The sequence below is a fragment of the Canis lupus genome, chromosome 12 (assembly GCF_003254725.2).
Source record: "Canis lupus dingo isolate Sandy chromosome 12, ASM325472v2, whole genome shotgun sequence".
Classification (NCBI taxonomy): domain Eukaryota; kingdom Metazoa; phylum Chordata; class Mammalia; order Carnivora; family Canidae; genus Canis; species Canis lupus.
In genome coordinates this window covers 50,085,882-50,103,363 of record NC_064254.1, presented here as the reverse complement: position 1 = coordinate 50,103,363, position 17,482 = coordinate 50,085,882, and the positions used below count along the sequence as shown (strand labels likewise).

The 17,482-nt window shown below is 36.3% G+C and overlaps 1 long non-coding RNA gene across 1 annotated transcript in view; it reads right to left on the bottom strand.

The window, feature by feature from the left end:
- The window catches only part of LOC112658723 (uncharacterized), a 64,959-nt gene that overhangs the window by 43,988 nt on the left and 3,489 nt on the right, over window positions 1-17,482 (bottom strand). Inside the window, exons 2-3 of the long non-coding RNA XR_003135918.3 lie at window positions 15,367-15,454; window positions 3,983-4,048 (exon numbers count right to left, since the gene is read on the bottom strand). This is a non-coding gene — a long non-coding RNA (uncharacterized LOC112658723). The remainder of the gene's footprint in view (window positions 1-3,982; window positions 4,049-15,366; window positions 15,455-17,482) is intronic.

The following is a 17,482-nucleotide window of genomic DNA, read 5'->3' as shown; positions in this document are numbered from 1 at the left end:
GTCAGCTTTTCCCGAACCTCACTCTTCCTACTATTTCCTGTTTTCTTGCCTGAACACACCATCCTCACTTTGTGTATCTTTAATTTGGGGATTTGGTTTAGGATTTTCCAAACTTATAAAACCAGAGTTTTAAATTATCTCACATTCTGGGCCATAGGCAGAAAAAAAAAAAAAAAAAGCCTCTCTTAGCTATATTCTTTCTCTGCCTTTAGACAGGACAGTTTCTACCTAAGTTTGTCTCTTTTTGGTAGAACATCACTGTGGCTTCAAAATACAGTCCATAAAGATCCAGCATCCTGCCACTTTGCTATCAAGCCCCTAATTAATGCTCCAGCCTCAGTAAGTACATGGTCTGAGCACTAAGATACCAAAGGTGAAACTTTAGTCATTTGTTTTGCTATTGTATAACATAGCTTTCTATTTCCAACAGTTGAGCTAATATTTAAAAGTGCAACTTAAAAAAAAAAAAGTAAAAAAATAAAATAAATAAATAAATTAAAAAAAAAAAAGTGTTACTGAAGGATCTTCATTCTCTCCAGCAACTCTGAAACAGCCCACTCCACATTATAGGATCATTCTTTTATAACCCCAAATTCTAGAACTCATTTTTGTATCAGAGGTTTTTCTGTTGTAAGTAAGAGAAAATATGACCTAAGCGAGCAAGCAAAATATATTTTAATGGCTCATAACGAAAAAGTCAAGGTTGACTAGCTTGAAGACATAGATGAATTTCGGTGTATCAAAATGTTGGCCAACAATTCCAGGCCTACATTTTCTGATTTTCAAATCTAGTGGAAAAGAACCCACATATGTTTGGCCACTTGATTAAAAAGACTAGCTTTAGGATTAGCTTTAACCCAAGCCAACTGGTTTGATATATCTATCCCTAAATCAACAACTTAGACAGGGACATGGTCAGACTTATTGTCCAATGTCCACCATTATTTGAAAGGCAGAGTTAACTCCATCTGAAGCCAGTAAGCAGGGATTATGAGAGGCAGTCATTTCCCCAAAGAAAAGTGGAGCATAGTTACCAGAATGGCAGAACAGCAACTAAGTCCTGGAAAGCTAAAATCACAGATATCCCTGCCAGCAGTGGTTCACAATCAGGAGCTATTTTGCTCCTCAAGAGATGCTTGTCAAAATCTAAAGATCCTTTTGATTGTTATAACTTGGGGCAGGGGAGTTGGGGAGGGATCAGGGAGAGAGAGGTGCTACTGGAATTTAGTGGTTAAAGGCCAAGGATGCTACTAAACATCCTACAATCACAAGCCAACAACCTACAACAAAGAACTACACAGCTCAAAATGTCAGTAGTGCCAAGGTTGATAGACTCTGACCTATAGTAACAGAGATGAAATATTTCCACTTGGTTGCACCAAAATAAATGGAAATATAGGATGGAGCAGGCACAGAATATAAACTTACTTAGAAGACATACTACCCAGTCAATTTAAGGGACTACATGGAAAAAGAGTTCCCAAACACCAAAGAATATCTTTTTTTTTTTTATAAATTTTTTTTTTATTTATTTATGATAGTCACACACAGAGAGAGAGAGAGGGGCAGAGACACAGGCAGAGGGAGAAGCAGGCTCCATGCACCAGGAGCCCAACGTGGGATTCGATCCCGGGTCTCCAGGATCGCACCCTGGGCCAAAGGCAGGCGCCAAACTGCTGCGCCACCCAGGGATCCTGAATATCTAAGACCTATATGCATACATTGTTCAGCCATATCTAAACTACAGTTCCAAGAAGATGGCTACTACATATTAGTTTTTCAACCCGCCAAATATGTAGCTTCCACATACACTAATCATTATGCTAAGAATATCTCTTAAACATAATGAATGACCATCTAACTCTTAAATCAATGGTCCTATATTTTGTTTTTATTCTCATTGACTTCTCTGTAGCATTTGAAATTTTTTACTACTTACTCAGGTCTCACATGAAATTCTTTTTTCTCTTTGTTAACATGGTCCTGTATTTCCCATTATGTCCTATCTGTCAGCTTAGGTAACTCTGACTTTTATGATCTCTAATAGTATCTCTATGTTGAAAACTCACAAATATGTATTACCAGCCCTTCTTTCTCTCCCCAGGTCTGGTATCTTATTTCTAGTGGTTTATTACAGATACCTTCCTGAGTATTTCACTGCCATCTCAGATTAAACATTGATAATAACAAACTTTTCATTTCCTAAGACCTCTTGCACATTTCCTCTTAATATTTTGAATCACTTAAGCTGTGGCACCATCTTTGACTCTGTCTTCAGTCACTTATCCTAGCAATTGCTCAGTCTTGGCAAGTTTTATTTTGTAATCTCTGCTGCATCTTTCCCCTCAATTCCAAGCCCCATTGTCACCCACCTGCTTTTTGCTAAGCTATTGTAGAATCCTCTTCACTGATTTCCTACTTCATCCTTTGCCAATCCATAAGGCACACTGTTGTTAAATTATACTTCTGCACATTTGCTTTGATGATATCAACCCCTCTGCTCCAGTGTTCAAAGTCTTAATTGCCAACTAAATAAAAGGCAATTACTTTATCCCAGAAGTCAAAGTTCTTGATAATCTAATTTCAATGTCACTTTTTAATCTTACTTCCTACTGTTGCCTTGTATAAACTCCTCTCCAATAACTAGCATCCTAACTTTTCTGCATACATCTTTATGATTGTCTTCACACTGCCCTTCCAACTCATAATACCCTTTCCTCTCTCTCATCCGTTTATACATTACATCCTTTTATACATTACTTCTTTCTCATTCTTCTACCACACAAATGGAACGAATCAGTTCCTACCTTCATGCTCCAGTTATAATCCCTGTTCCCTGATCTGCTTATGACTGAAGGTAAAAGTAATTTCACGAAACCTCTCTAATATTCCAGAGTCCACCTTCAAAACCCTCGTCCTATTTCTCCAAACAGAACAATGCTCACCTACACTTTAATACCTAGACTGCTACCTCATTTCAAAATGCAATTGCCAACTACTATGCCCAGTTTTTTTAAATGACCTTTTTTTTCTCCTGCTCCAAGTTTCTGTCCTGCCTGGTACTCTCCAACCTCTGCCGACCCACACTCCTCCCCTAACTTCAAGAGTATGGAGTTCTGTTACAAGTTCTGCCAGAACCCCATATGGCCATGTCTCTCCTATATATTAAAATACCTTAATGCTTCATCACAAATCTTCCAATAAATCATGAATCTTCCAATTCTTCGCCACTAATAAGTCTGCCTTTTGAAAGCAGTGCCATGGTTGTCAAATTGGACAGCGTGTCAGCACCTACACCCGAGACAACTCTCTAGTTCCTGTCCTACTATAATAGATGAGTGTAACACCAGGCTTTCAACTCTCTCTCCTGGACTAACTTAACCTAGTTAACTGACCAGGACTCACTTTATTACCAAGACTTCAAGACACCCTAGTCTCTGATGTTGCAAAATTGCCCTTCCTTCAAGCCTCAGCTAACACCACATTCTTCTCTTCTAATCACTGTTTGAGGAAGCATGGCCTGACAAGGCATCCCCAACCTAATCAATTTTCTTCTTTTATATTCCAATAATATGTATTGTCTATAAAGTTTATTTGATAATTAATCATCCACTGCCTTTTGAAATCTCTCCTACTATTCCCAATAGCTATTTGAATCTGAGTTCACTCAACTTTTCACATCTTCACTCATCTATTTCAACTGTATGAGAGGCAGTCATTCACAAATGTTAAAAAGCATGGTTTCTGGAGCCAGATGACCAGATTTAGTACTATTTGCTATACTAGCTGTGTGACCTCTGATTGGAGTTTTTCACGTTCAAAGTGGTAAAATAATAGCCCTGATGTCATAAAGATTAAATAAGCTGTGCATATAAAACAGTTAGGAATTCCATTCATATTTATTTTATAATCAGAATGTATGTGTTACTTTAAAAATGTTATGGAAGGGAGTTTTCTTTTACCTCAGATAATTAATTATTACCTCATATAGCTTCTGGTACATCCTTGGGGGCTCAGTTCCAGAAGTGAAAGTGCATAGGTTAACAGTCTGCAATGGAAGAAAGCAAGTAAGCAGGATGCACTGAATATACAGCCACATCATCCCTACAAATGCCATCACAAGGGCCTATGTTTTACGCACAAGTTGTTTGCTCTTTATTCTATTGCCATTTTCTATTGGTCATGGAAGGCTTTGGAAAACCAACTTTTGATCTAAAAAGAAAGGTCAGGGGCCTCCAATCACAGAGCCATAGATTTTGAAATCTTGCCCCTGATTGAATCATTCCTGGAAATGCAAGTATTACTTTATATAGTTTAGGTTTTTAAAGCTGTCTCTGACCAGCCAAAAGCAATTCACACAGGAAAGTAAGTAGTAAGACATCAAAAGGTAAAATAACTTCTTTTTTTGGATTAATTTTATAGCTTAAAAAAGTTTACTGTGTACTCTTGTAATGTCCTTCAGCATACTCATTTGTGGTGGAAAGATATAAAGCTAGATCAAAAGTGCGTAAGTACCATGTTTAGCATCATTAAAATTTCCACAGAACTTTGCTCACAATTTTAGTTATTTGCCACCAAGTCCACAATAATATTTTAAATATCTCTTCCTCCCTTCTCCATATTTTGAATGTCAAGATTGGCTCAAAGTGTAAGCTTAAGGGAGAAAGCAGCATTTTCATTTTGTTTTTGAGTTTTGTGGATGTTGTGATTTCAAGATCTCTCAACATTTGGATGATGATACAGAATTTCCCAATCAAAGGGGCCAGGAAGTCCATCCCAATTTTTCCCTTTTTTTCTTTCCTGGTATTTCTTGCAAGAGCAGTATTCTCTAAAGCACCAGTCCAGAAAACATAAAAAATCAAAAACCCTCCCAAAGACATATTCATGCCTCCAAAACTTACCTTGGAAATATCAGCCAACTTGATTTTTAAAAACTTCAGACAATTTGATCTTAAGCCCTCACTCTCTAACTTACAAAGAAAGAAAGGTTTAAAGCTTTGATTTAAAGAATATTTTGGTTTTTACTGGAATTTTAAATTTCCATCAGGAACAGGGATTTTCAAAAACTGTCTACCCCAAAATAAGGGAGAGATATGACCTGCTCACATCATTATTAGAGTGTGATTTCCAAGGTATAGAGGAATCCCACCACCACTATCACCTGACAGGAATGAGGTAGGCCTATCAGAATACCTGAGGAGTTGGAGCATGATTGAAAAATTCAAATGATTCCTGAATAGTCCCCAGTTGTCACAAAGGCACAAGTGGGGATGGGCCCTCTGTTCCAGTTAGTAATCCCTGATGTCTGTTGACACATTTCCCCTTCTTCAACAAGTTAATGACTACTAGAGAGTTTTAGCTCCAACAAAATTTGTATACACAAAAAGAGAGCTGAGAAATATGAAGTATACCTTTCCTCATACTAAATGAATTTATTTTCAAGTAAATAGGTTACAACCAATAGATACTTGAGTTTTTTATTATTATTATAAAGTTGTAGCCTGATAAAAATTTGTAGTGATTTGAATGCTAAAAGACTGGACAGCATAAAACAACTACATTTTAAGACATCAGTAGAAATAACTACTCACCTTTTCATCCAAGGTGAAAAACAATTTATTCAAGGAAATAAAAATGAATGCTGATTATGTTCATTTTTATCACCAGTGTAATATACATGGTAGAGGGAAGTCATTTTTTTCATAAGTGGGCTAATAAACTTTTTGTAGTTATTTATCAGGCTATTGTAATGAAATCCTTGCTATATATTTCAAATTCCATAACTTCTTTATTTCTTAATTCCAAAAGATCAGCAACATAATGGAGCTGAGAGTTTTCTTCTGCTACCAAATTCCCAGAGTTGAGGTCTCAAACTAGATCATATTTCCTTTACCTCAATGCAAAGTATAAATTACTAAACAACAAGAAAACTAATCAAACAGTTATATAATCTTATATAATCTTTTTACATTAATTTACATTAATTTCTCTGGCTATAAACTGGGTTCAATAGCCTTAACAAGATTTCTCTTAATACTATGTTTTTCCTAGAAATTTACATTAGAAGCAAATCCCCAGTCAATATTTATAATAATAGATGAAAAACAGTGAGGGATTATCCATATCATCATCAAATGAATCAGATTACATGTGAATCAAAATGTAATTAATCATATACTTCATATCTGACAAAATATACGCAGTCTGTCTCAATGAATAAACACAGTGAGGGCAGGGGTTTCTCATGGACAAGGTGGTTTGTATGAAAACAATATACAGCGCAGGTAAGAATATAAGAATATAATAGCTTATATCTATCAAATTCCGATTGACAGATATTTCATACTGTACTGTGTTCATTAATTCAAAACCCCAGAACAGCATGTAAATGGTTATTATTATTATTATTTCCATTTTTTATTAATATTATTTTATTTCAAAAAGTGGCTCAGTGGTTTAGCGCTGCCTTCGGCCCAGGGCGTGATCCTGGAGACCTGGATAGAGTTCCACGTCAGGCTCCCTGCATGCTTTTTCCACTGCCTGTTTCTCTCTCTCTCTCTCTCTCTCTCTCAATCTAATAAATAAATAAAAAATCTTTAAAAAAAAGTGTGTTAACTAGCCCCACTTCACATAGCTGGTAAGTGATGGAGCCAGCATTTGAACTCATTACTTCATTGACACATTTGTGAACTAGAATTCTATTTAGAATTTTATTTCCAAAACTCAGTATTTATTGATTCAAGTAAGAGCTTATAAATTCCCTGTACATTTAAATTTCTGTTTTCTTTCATTTTGCTTTTCCCTCTCTCAAATTTTTGTCTTCATGAGATTTCCACTTTGTAGGAAATAGCTTAGAAGCAGGAAATGTTTCTTTGTGTTTATAATTCTGAAAGGCCACAAATTGTAATTAAATAAAAATAAATAATTTTCTTCAAGAGTAACATAGAAAAGCAAATTAATAATTTGCTTACTTTTCTGCTTCACATAGATGTTGGTTGGGTCTGAGAATATCCGGGAGGAGGTTTGCATATCTGCTTTGATTTGGAATGTTTATTATGTGACATTTTTACTCGTTAAATTATAGCAAAGACTGCTGCTAATAAGATAGTAACTTTTATCATCTATATATCAAATAGATGACTACAAAATCCACCTATGACATGATTAAGTATTATTTATGGACAGTATTTTTCTGTTTGTTATTGGAGGATGGTAATAACAGAGAAGGTAAAAAATGGGAAGTTTCAGTTCAAATTATGTTCACATTGATAGCATGAGACACTAAAGGCACTCAAGTCTCCTTTCAATTTAACTTGAATAAGTCATACACACGGCATAGTTATCTTCTAAAAAGAACTGCCTAACTTATAAGAATTTCTTATTTTACATAGTACTGAAACTTAAAACAACTTTAAAAATAATATAGGACTTGATTGGAGCTGGAAGACAGCAGCTGAGTAGAAGGGCCCTAGGCTTGTCTCAACTGACAAATACAACTAGATAACTATCCTAAATATCCTAGAAATTGACTGGAAGACTGGCAGAACAGACTCCACAACTAAAGGTAGAGAAGAGGTCACATCAAAAAAGTTAGGAAGTATGGAGACATAGTTTGGCAGAGATATGAATTGTGGCTACTATGGTGAGGAGGGAATCAAGGTCATGGAGAAGAGTGAGACAGACTGACACAAAGGAGAGCACACAGAGAAAATGAATCCGCATGGCAGTTGGTTTGGAAAGCAAGAGCAACTGAATTTCATGAGTTCTGGCAACTAGGGGGGCTTACAGCCTGGAGTTTTAAAGATCAGTGGGCTTGACTAGAATAGAGCCCAGAGGCATCAGGGCTGCTCTTGAAAAAATGGCAGGGCAAACAGCTCACAGACATACAGCCTGGAAACAGTGATCTGAAGAGTACCTGGGACACACAATGGGAAGGCCATTTGCTCTTCTCAGAGCATGTCCCAAAGAGGCAGTGTTCATGGAGAGATCTCTCCAGGAACAATGGAACTAGCAGGCACTATTCCCCTTCCTCACCCCTCAGCACAAGCACAGGGCCTCCTGTGGGAATCAGAGCAGTGCCAACACTCACTACCTAACTTGCTTACATCAAGCCCTTCTGGCCCCTCACTCTAGAAGAACTGCTCTTCTGAGTCACACTTGCCTCAGTCCCAGTAGCACCGGCCTCCTCCCCCAGAAGACTAGCCTAAACCCCTGCCAACACCAAGTTTCCTAACCTCGGAGTTTTGTGGAGTTTTGGTTCCAGCAGCCATGGAGATGGATCTCATTTCATGAGCAGACTGGAGCCATACATAGTAAAACATGCCACCTTCAGGCCAGGGACCAAACACTGTCCATGCCAGGCAAGGAGAACCTCTGCAGATGACTAGCCTGAAGATTAAAGTGGTCAAGACACAACAGCAGGGCACAGGTAGCCCATACTGGAGACACTCCCGGAAGCTCCAAGCCCTAGGCAGCAGCAGACACTACATGGCAGAGCATACAGTGCACCTTCTTCATAAGGCCATTACTCTCAAGAGCAGAAGTTGTAGCTGACTTTCCCAACATAGAGAAACAGGCACAGAGACTTAGACTAAATGAGAAGACAGAGAAATTTGTCCCAAATGAAGAATTTGACAAGGCCACAACCAGAGATCTAAGCAAAACAGATATAAGTAACGTGTCTGACAGAGAATTTAAAATATTGGTGATAAAGATACTCACTGAACTTGAGAGAAGAGTAGAAGGCATTAGCAAGATCATTAACACAGAAATAAGGAATAACATAGCAGAGATAAAGGGCTCAATAAACGAAATCAGAAACATGCTTGATAGAATGAACAGCAGGATAGAAGTAGAGGAGCAAATTAATGACTTACAAGACAGAATAATAAAAAGTGATCAAGGGAAGCCCCAGTGGCCCAGCGGTTTAGCGCCGCCTTCAGCCCGGGGTGTGGTCCTGGAGACCCGGGATCGAGTCGGACATCCAGCTCCCTGCATGGAGCCTGCTTCTCTCTCTGCTGTGTCTCTGCCTCTCTCTCTGTGTGTGCCTCTCATGAATAAGTAAATAAGATATTATTTTTTAAAAAGTGATCAAGCTGAACAAAAGGGAGAAAAAAAGAATAATGCAAAACAATAGACTTAAGGAAATTGGTGATTTCATCAAACATATAATATTCATATTTTAGGAGTCCCAGAAGAAGAAGAGAGAAAAAAGGGGATAGAACATTTTTTGAAGATAGAACAGAAAACTTTCCTAATCATGGGAAAGAAACAGATATCCAGATCCAGGAGACACAGAGAAGCCCCAATAAAATCAACAAAAGCGGACCACACCAAGACAGATTGTAATTAAAAGGGAAAAATATAGTGATAAACAAAAAATACCGTAAAAGGAGCAAGACAAAAGACCATTATGTACAAGAGAAACAAAATAAGACTATCAGTGGTTTTTTTTTTTTTTTCAGCACAAACTTTCCATGCCAGGAGAAACTGGCATGATATATTGAAAATGCTGAATGGGAAAAATCTGCAGCCAAGAATATTCTATACAGCAAAGCTGTCATTCAGAATAGGAGAGATAAAGAATTTCCCAGACAAACAAAAACTAAAGGAGTTCATGACCACTATGCCAGCCCTGTAAGAATACTAAAAGGGACTCTGTGAGTGGAAAGGAAAGATGAAAAGTGACAGTATGAAGGTAGGAAGCACAAAAGCAATAAAAATGAATATTTCTGTAAACAGTCAAGCAATTCACAAAATAGAAGGATGTAAAATATGACATTATATGCCTAAAACATAGGGAGGACAGGAGTAAAGAATGGGTCCAAAATTAAACAACTATCAACTTAATACAGATGCAAATTGCAGTTGTTATATATAAATCTAATGTCAATCATAAAGCAAAAACCATTAATAAATATGCAAAGAATAAAGCAAAGAAAGCCAAATATATCACTAAAGAAAACCAGCAAAGCATGAAAGAGAGAAAGGCAAGAAAGGATCAGAGAGACAACTACAAAGCAAGTAACAAATTGGCAAGAAACACATATATATCAATAATTACTTTGAATGTAAATAGACTCAAAGGTCCAATTAAAAGACATAGAGTGACAGGAAATAAAAAAAAAAACCCTTATCTATATGTTTCCCACAAAAGACTCATTTTAGACCTAAAACACCTGCATATTGAAAGTGAGGGAATAGAGAACCGTTTATCATGCAAATGGATGTAAAAAGAGAAGCCGGAGTACCAATACTTATATTGGATGACATAGACTTTAAAACAAAGTCTATAACAAGAAACAAAGAATACTATATAATAATGAAGGGGACAATCCAACAAGAAGATATAACAATTATAAATATTCACATATCTCACATGAGACTACCCAAATACATAAAACAGTTAATAACAAATATAAAGGAACTAATTGATAATGATATAATCATAGCAGGAGACTTAACACCCCACTCACATCAATGCACAGAGCATCTAAAAAAATCAACAAGAAAGCAATGACTTTGAATGACACAATGGACCAGATATATTTTAAAAATACGTTCAAAACACTCCATCCTAAAACAGCAGAATACACATTCCTTTCGAGTGCACATGGAATATTCTCCAGAACAGATCACACATTAGCCCACAAAACAAGCCTTAACAAACTCAAAAAGACTGAAGTCATGCCATGCATCTTTTCTGACCACAATGATTTGAAACTAGAAGTTAACTCTAAGAAATATCTGGAAAGACCACAATTACAGGGAGGTTAAGTAACATGCTACTGAACAATGAATGAGTCAACCAGAAAATAAAAGAAGAAATTAAAAAGTACATGGAAACACATAAAAATGAAAATGCAATGGTTCAAATCCCTGGGGATAGAGCAAAAGTGGTTCCAAGAGGGGAGTTTATAGCGATATAGGCCTACCCAAGAAGCAAGAAAAAAATCTCACATATACAACCTAAACTTACACCTAAATTAGCTAGAAAACGAACAGCAAACATAACTCAGAACCAGCAGAAGGAAATAATAAAGATTATGGCAGAAGTAAATTATATAGAAAGTAAAAAAACACGGGACACCTGGGTGGCTCAGCGGTTGGGCGCCTGCCTGCCTTTGGCTCAGGTCGTGATCCTGGGAACCGGGATCAAGTCCCACATCGGGCTCCCTGCATGGAGCCTGCTTCTCCCTCTGCCTGTGTCTCTACCTCTCTATCTCTCTCTGTGTCTCTCTGACTCTTGTGAATAAATAAATGAAATCTTTAAAAAAAAAAAAGGAAACTAAAAAACAACAACAAACAAACACTAGAACAGATCAATTAAACTAGGAGCTGGTTCTTTAAAAAAATCAATGAAGTTGAAAAACCTCTAGCCAGACTTATCAAGAAAAAAAAAGAAAAGACCCAAATAAATAAAATAACAAATTAGAGAGGAGAAATAATAACAACACCACAGAAACAAATAATTATAAGAGAATATTATGAAAACCTATATACCAACAACTTGGACATCACAGAAGTGGATAAATTCCTAGGAACATATAACCCACCAAACTTGAAACAAGAAGAAATAGAAAATTTGAAGAAACTGATTACCAGTGAAGAAATGGAATCAGAAATAAAAAGAAACCCTCAATAAACAAAAGTCCAAAACTATATGGCCTCACCAGTGAATTGTACCAAACATTTAAACAGGAGTCAATACCTACTCTTCTCAAACTATTCAAAAAATAAAAATAGAAAAGAAAGGAAAATTTCCAAATTCATTCTATGAAGCCAGGATTACCCTGATGTCAAGATGAGACAGGCATCACAAAGGAAGAAAACTACAGGCCTATATCATTGATGAACAACATAGACCCCAAAATCCCCCACAGAATACTAGCAAACTCCATTCAACAATACATTAAAAAAATCATACACCATGATCCAGTGAGATTTACTCCTGTGTTGCAAGGGTGGTTCAATATTCATGAATCAATCAATGTGATATATCATATCAATAAGAACCATATGATCTTTTCAAAAGGTGCAAAAAAAGCATTTGACAAAGTACAACATCAATTCATGATTAAAACCCTCAACAATGTAGGTTTAGAGGGAACATACTTCAAGATAATAAAGGCCATTTATGAAAAACCCACAGGTAACAAGGAAAACTGACAGCTTTTCCCGTAAGGTCAGACACAAGACAAGGATGTTCACTCTCACCACTTTTATTCAACATAAGCCTAGATGGCCTAGCCATAGCAATCAGACAAAAAGAAATAAAAGGCATCCAAATCAGTAAGAAAGTAGTAAACTTTTCACTATCTGCAGATAATATGATATTGTACATAAGAAATCCAAAAAGACTCCAACCCAAAACTACTAGAACTGATAACAAATTCAGTAAAGTCACAGGATATAAAATCAATCCACAGGGCAGCCCAGGTGGCCCAGCGGTTTAGCTCCACCTTTAGTCCAGGGCCTGATCCTGGAATCCCAGGATAGAGTCCCACATCTGGCTCCCTGCATGGAGTCTGCTTCTCCCTCTGCCTCTCTGTCTCTGTCTCTGTCTCTCTCCCTGTCTCTCTCGAATAAATAAATAAAATCTTTTTTAAAAAATCAATCCACAGAAATCCCTTCCATGACTATATATCAATAATGCATAGCAGAAAAAGAAAATAAGGAAAAACAATCCCACTTACAATTGCACCAAAAATAATAAGATACCTAGTAATAAACCTATCCAAAGGTTAGGTACAGTGGAAGAACTATACTCTAACTATAAAAAACTGATGAAAGCAATTGAAGATGACACAAAGAAATGGAAAGACATTCCATGCTCATAGATCAGAAGAATAAATATTGTTAAAATGTCTATACTACCCAAGGCAATCTACACATTCAATACAATCTCTATCAAAATACCAACAGCATTTCACAGGATTAGAACAAACAATCCTAAAATTAGTATGAAACCTCAAAAGACCCCTAATAGCCAAAGCAATTTTGAAAAAGAAAAGCAAAGTTGGGGGCATCACATTTCCGGACAAACCTGTAGTGATTCAAACAGTATGGTACTAGCACAAAAAGAGACACATAGATTAATGGAATAGAATAGAAAAACCCAGAAATAAGCCCACAATTACCGGTCAACTAATCTTCCACAAATCAGGAAAGAATATCCAATGGGAAGAAGACAGTCTCTAAAATAAGTGGTGTTGGGAAAACGGGACAGCAACATGCAAAAGCATGAAACTGGACATACACATGAAAATACACATAAAAATAAATTCAAAATTGATTAAAGATCTCAGTGTGAAATAGGAAACTGTTAAAATCCTAGAGGAGAACACAGACAGTATCTTCTTTGATGCCTATAGCAACTTTTTTCTAGATAGGTCTCCTGAGGCAAGGAAAACAAAAGCAAAAATAAACTATTGGACCACATCAAAATAAAAAGCTTCTTCACAGGGAAGGAAAACAATCATGAAAACTAAAAGGTAACCTGTGGAATGGAAGAAGCTATTTGTAAATGATATCCAATAAAGGGTTAGTATCCAAAATATATAAAGAACTTACAAAACTCAACACCCAAAAAATTAATAATACAATTTTTAAAAATGGGTAGAACACATGAACAGACATAACAACCTTCTCTCCAGAGAAGACATACAAATGGCCAAAAGACATGAAAAGATGCTCAACATCAATTCTAATCCGGGAAATGCAAATCAAAACTACAATGAGATAGCCACCTCACACCTGTCAGAATGGCTAAAATCACAACACAAGAAGCAATGATTGTTGACTAGGATGTGGGGGAAAAGGACCCCTCTTGCACTGCTGGTAGGAATGCAAAGTGGTGCTGCCACTCTGGAAAACAGTATGGAGGTTCCTCAAAAAAGTTCAAATTAGAACTACCCTATGATCCAGCAATTGCACTACTGGGTATTTACCCAAAGAATACAAAAACACTAATTTGAAAGCATGCATGAACCTCAATGTTTATACCAACATTATCTACAATAACCAAGATATGGAAGCAGCCCTAGTGTCTACCAATTGATGAATGTATAAAGAAGATGTGGAATATATATATACAATGGAATATTACTCAGCCATAAAAAATAACAAATCTTTCCATTTGCAACAAGGATGGAGTTAGAGTGTGCAATGCTAAGTGAAATCAGAAAGATAAATAATTTATGATTTCACTCATATGTGGAATTTAAGAAACAAAATAAATGAGCAAAGGGAAAAAAGAGAGAGAAATCAAGAAACACACTCTTAACTATAGAGATCATACTGATGGATATCGGGGGGAGGTTGGTGGGAGTTTAACCACAACCAGTTGGTGTGTCTTAACTAGGGGAGATTAAGGAGTGCACTTGTCATGATGAGCATCAAGTGATGTATGGAATTACTGAATCACTGTATCATACACCTGAAACTCACATAACACTGTATGTTAACTAACTGGAATTAAAATAAAAACTTAAAAAATAGAAATATAGGACTTACTGGCCAAATGATTTTTACTATTTCACATTCCTATAAAGATGTGTATAAATATTGATGTAAGATAAATTTTATTTTATTTTATTTTTTAAAGATTTTATTTATTTATTCATGATAGTCACACAGAGAGAGAGAGGCAGAGACACAGGCAGAGGGAGAAGCAGGCTCCATGCACCGGGAGCCCAACGTGGGATTCGATCCCGGGTCTCCAGGATCACGCCCTGGGCCAAAGACAGGCGCCAAACCGCTGCGCCACCCAGGGATCCCAAATTTTAAAGGAATTTTTTGTCAGACCAGGTCTAACTTGTCTTTTGTAAGTACCCGCAGCATGAAAAACTTAATAGCAATGGTGATAATAGCCAACGGTAATTGCCCATTCAGTATATACCTCCTAGTCTTGTACCCACAATCCCACAGATAATTACTATTTGTAATAGTATAAGCATTTATTGTTTTAAAATTTTAAATATCCTTGAACATTATAGTATTCAACATAGTTCATGTAAATTAAATTATCTGAATCATTTATTATAGTTGAGCTAATCATTGCATTGCAGCCAGCAAAGACCAAGGCAAAGACAGTAGGTATGTCTGGGTAACATAAGAAACCTGGAAAGCTGAGGTGTCAGGAAAGAGGAAAGGTGTGCAGGAAGATGAGATTGAAAATAACAGAGGCAATAACATATCCTTCAAATTTTACCTCGGAACAAAACCTATATTTACAAAAAGATAAGTAGGTTTCATTTCTTCATTCTCAATAACTAGTTTATTTGAGAGACTTCTGTTGGCTATTTTAAAAATATATTTGTTATAAAACAAATCAAGATTCACAAAAAATGAATTCCTTTGTTGTACCTTCATTGCCATATGGAATACTTGACTGGCCAAGACTTCTTGGTCTTCACCAGCTGAATCAAGTACAAAACAGGACCAGAGAGCATTTCTAGAACAAGGAGAGGGAGAATCTTCTGTAAGAGACAAAGGTACTGTAAACAGTCATTAAATACTCTGTCTATAAATTATAGATCATCATGTGAAAAGAACCAAATTTTAGGTCCCATAAATAACAGGGTTATGACTAGGGGGCATGGTAGAAATCTGAGAACATGTAAATGACGATTTACTTGGCATGACTCACAACACATCCACGTGGGCATAAAATTTTAAAAAGATAAATCAAAAAGTGCATCCAATTCAAGATTTCATAGCCACTCACTATTATAAACATTTAGTTAATCTCCACTGATTTATAACTCCCATATTATTCCCAAACTAGTTATGGTATCCATATATACACTAAGAGAAAGTCTTGGTTTTAGCAAGCAATGTTTCTTTAAAAAAAAAACAAAAACAAAAAAACAAAAAATAACCTGTGCATTGTTTCTTTTTGAAACAGAGCTCTTGAGCCTTCTCTTTTTTGTGTCACTTTTTTATTTTCTCATTCACTTCATTTTAACTAGTCTATATGCTATTATACTCAGACTACTCATTTCTTTTGGCAAAAGAAAGCTATTTAACCTCTTGGTCACGGAACAGCTTTCACGTGATACAATACTTACTCTTCAACATTTCTTCATGACCCTTCCCTAGAAACCAGCCTTCATTAGTTTTAAGGTATACCTACAGACATAACCTGTTTTGACGCTTTAACTGACTTGGCAGCTCATGTCCCTGGTTCATAGCCTTTCTGCCTTCTGGAATTTCCAGAAAGAATTTTGCTGAGTGTCTTGATTGCATAGAGAGGGGTAGTTTCATTGAGCAGATGTAGAATACATCTGTTTCAGACATAATCATAATACTTTATGTTTGATTTCCTTCTAACTTCTCAAAACACTTTCACATCTATCCTCTCATCTAGTGTCTCATTTGATGTGGGAAAATAAAAGGAAGGCAAGAGTAGAAAGAATGAAAGTTGAGAAACTCAGTGGACCCAGGAGAGGTTAGCTTTACTAGAGTATATGGGAAAAAGAATTTAGAGACCATAGGGGAACATAAGTAAGGCTGCCATGTGAGGAAACCTACTAGATGACAGGAAATATTTCAATTTGTAGATGGAGGACAATGAGGAACAAATTAATTATATTGGAAAGTGTACTTATTTTATATGGTATGTTTCCATTTAAAAGCCCAAAGCCTTTGTTCTATGGTACACAAACTAACACAGGTATTTGGAGCACAGTCTCTGATCCCAAACAAATCAGAGTTTGGGTGCTAACACTACCATTTACAAGCTGTTTGACCTAACATATATATTAAGTGATTATTGCATGTTAAGTGTTCAGTAAATGGGAACAATTGTTACACAGTAAAAACAAATATTTTAGTATTGTCTTTTCCAAAAGAACCAAGAAAAAGAATGACTAGATTATAGCTGTAGCGAAACAAAAACCTCATGATGAAGAGCTTCTCTTTATTGAGTCTCATTAGTTTTCCCTATGTCTTCAGCAACTCTCCTTTCTCTTTATGGAAATAAAACTAAAAGGTGACAAAGTAGCTAAATTAATTAGATGATTGTAGCATGGATGACCAACTCTGGATACGCGGATATACTAACTCTGCAACTAACTCTACCACTGAAGAGCAAGAGGCAGTGACATAGTTGACTCTTCTCATATCAAAAATTGGTGATGAATCCCGAAAGGATTATTTATGTATAAATTAAAATTTTCATCCTATAGAAACTTTCTGCTCTTTCCTCACTCCATCTGACCTCCTTCAAAATATAACGCATGCTTTTCATGAGACAAGTTGATGTTTAATTAGCACTGTAAATTTGCTAAGAACTGTTCCCTCATGTGCTTGAACAGCTTGCAGAGTTGATCAATACCCAGCAGTGGCTACCTGACTCTATAGGCTTCTGCTCAGTCTATCTCTTGGATGTTCCCTTAAGCAAATAGGTGCAGTACTAGGTACGGATTTGTATTATATGCACTAATCATGGTCACTCTTACAAAATTTGACCCTTTCTTCA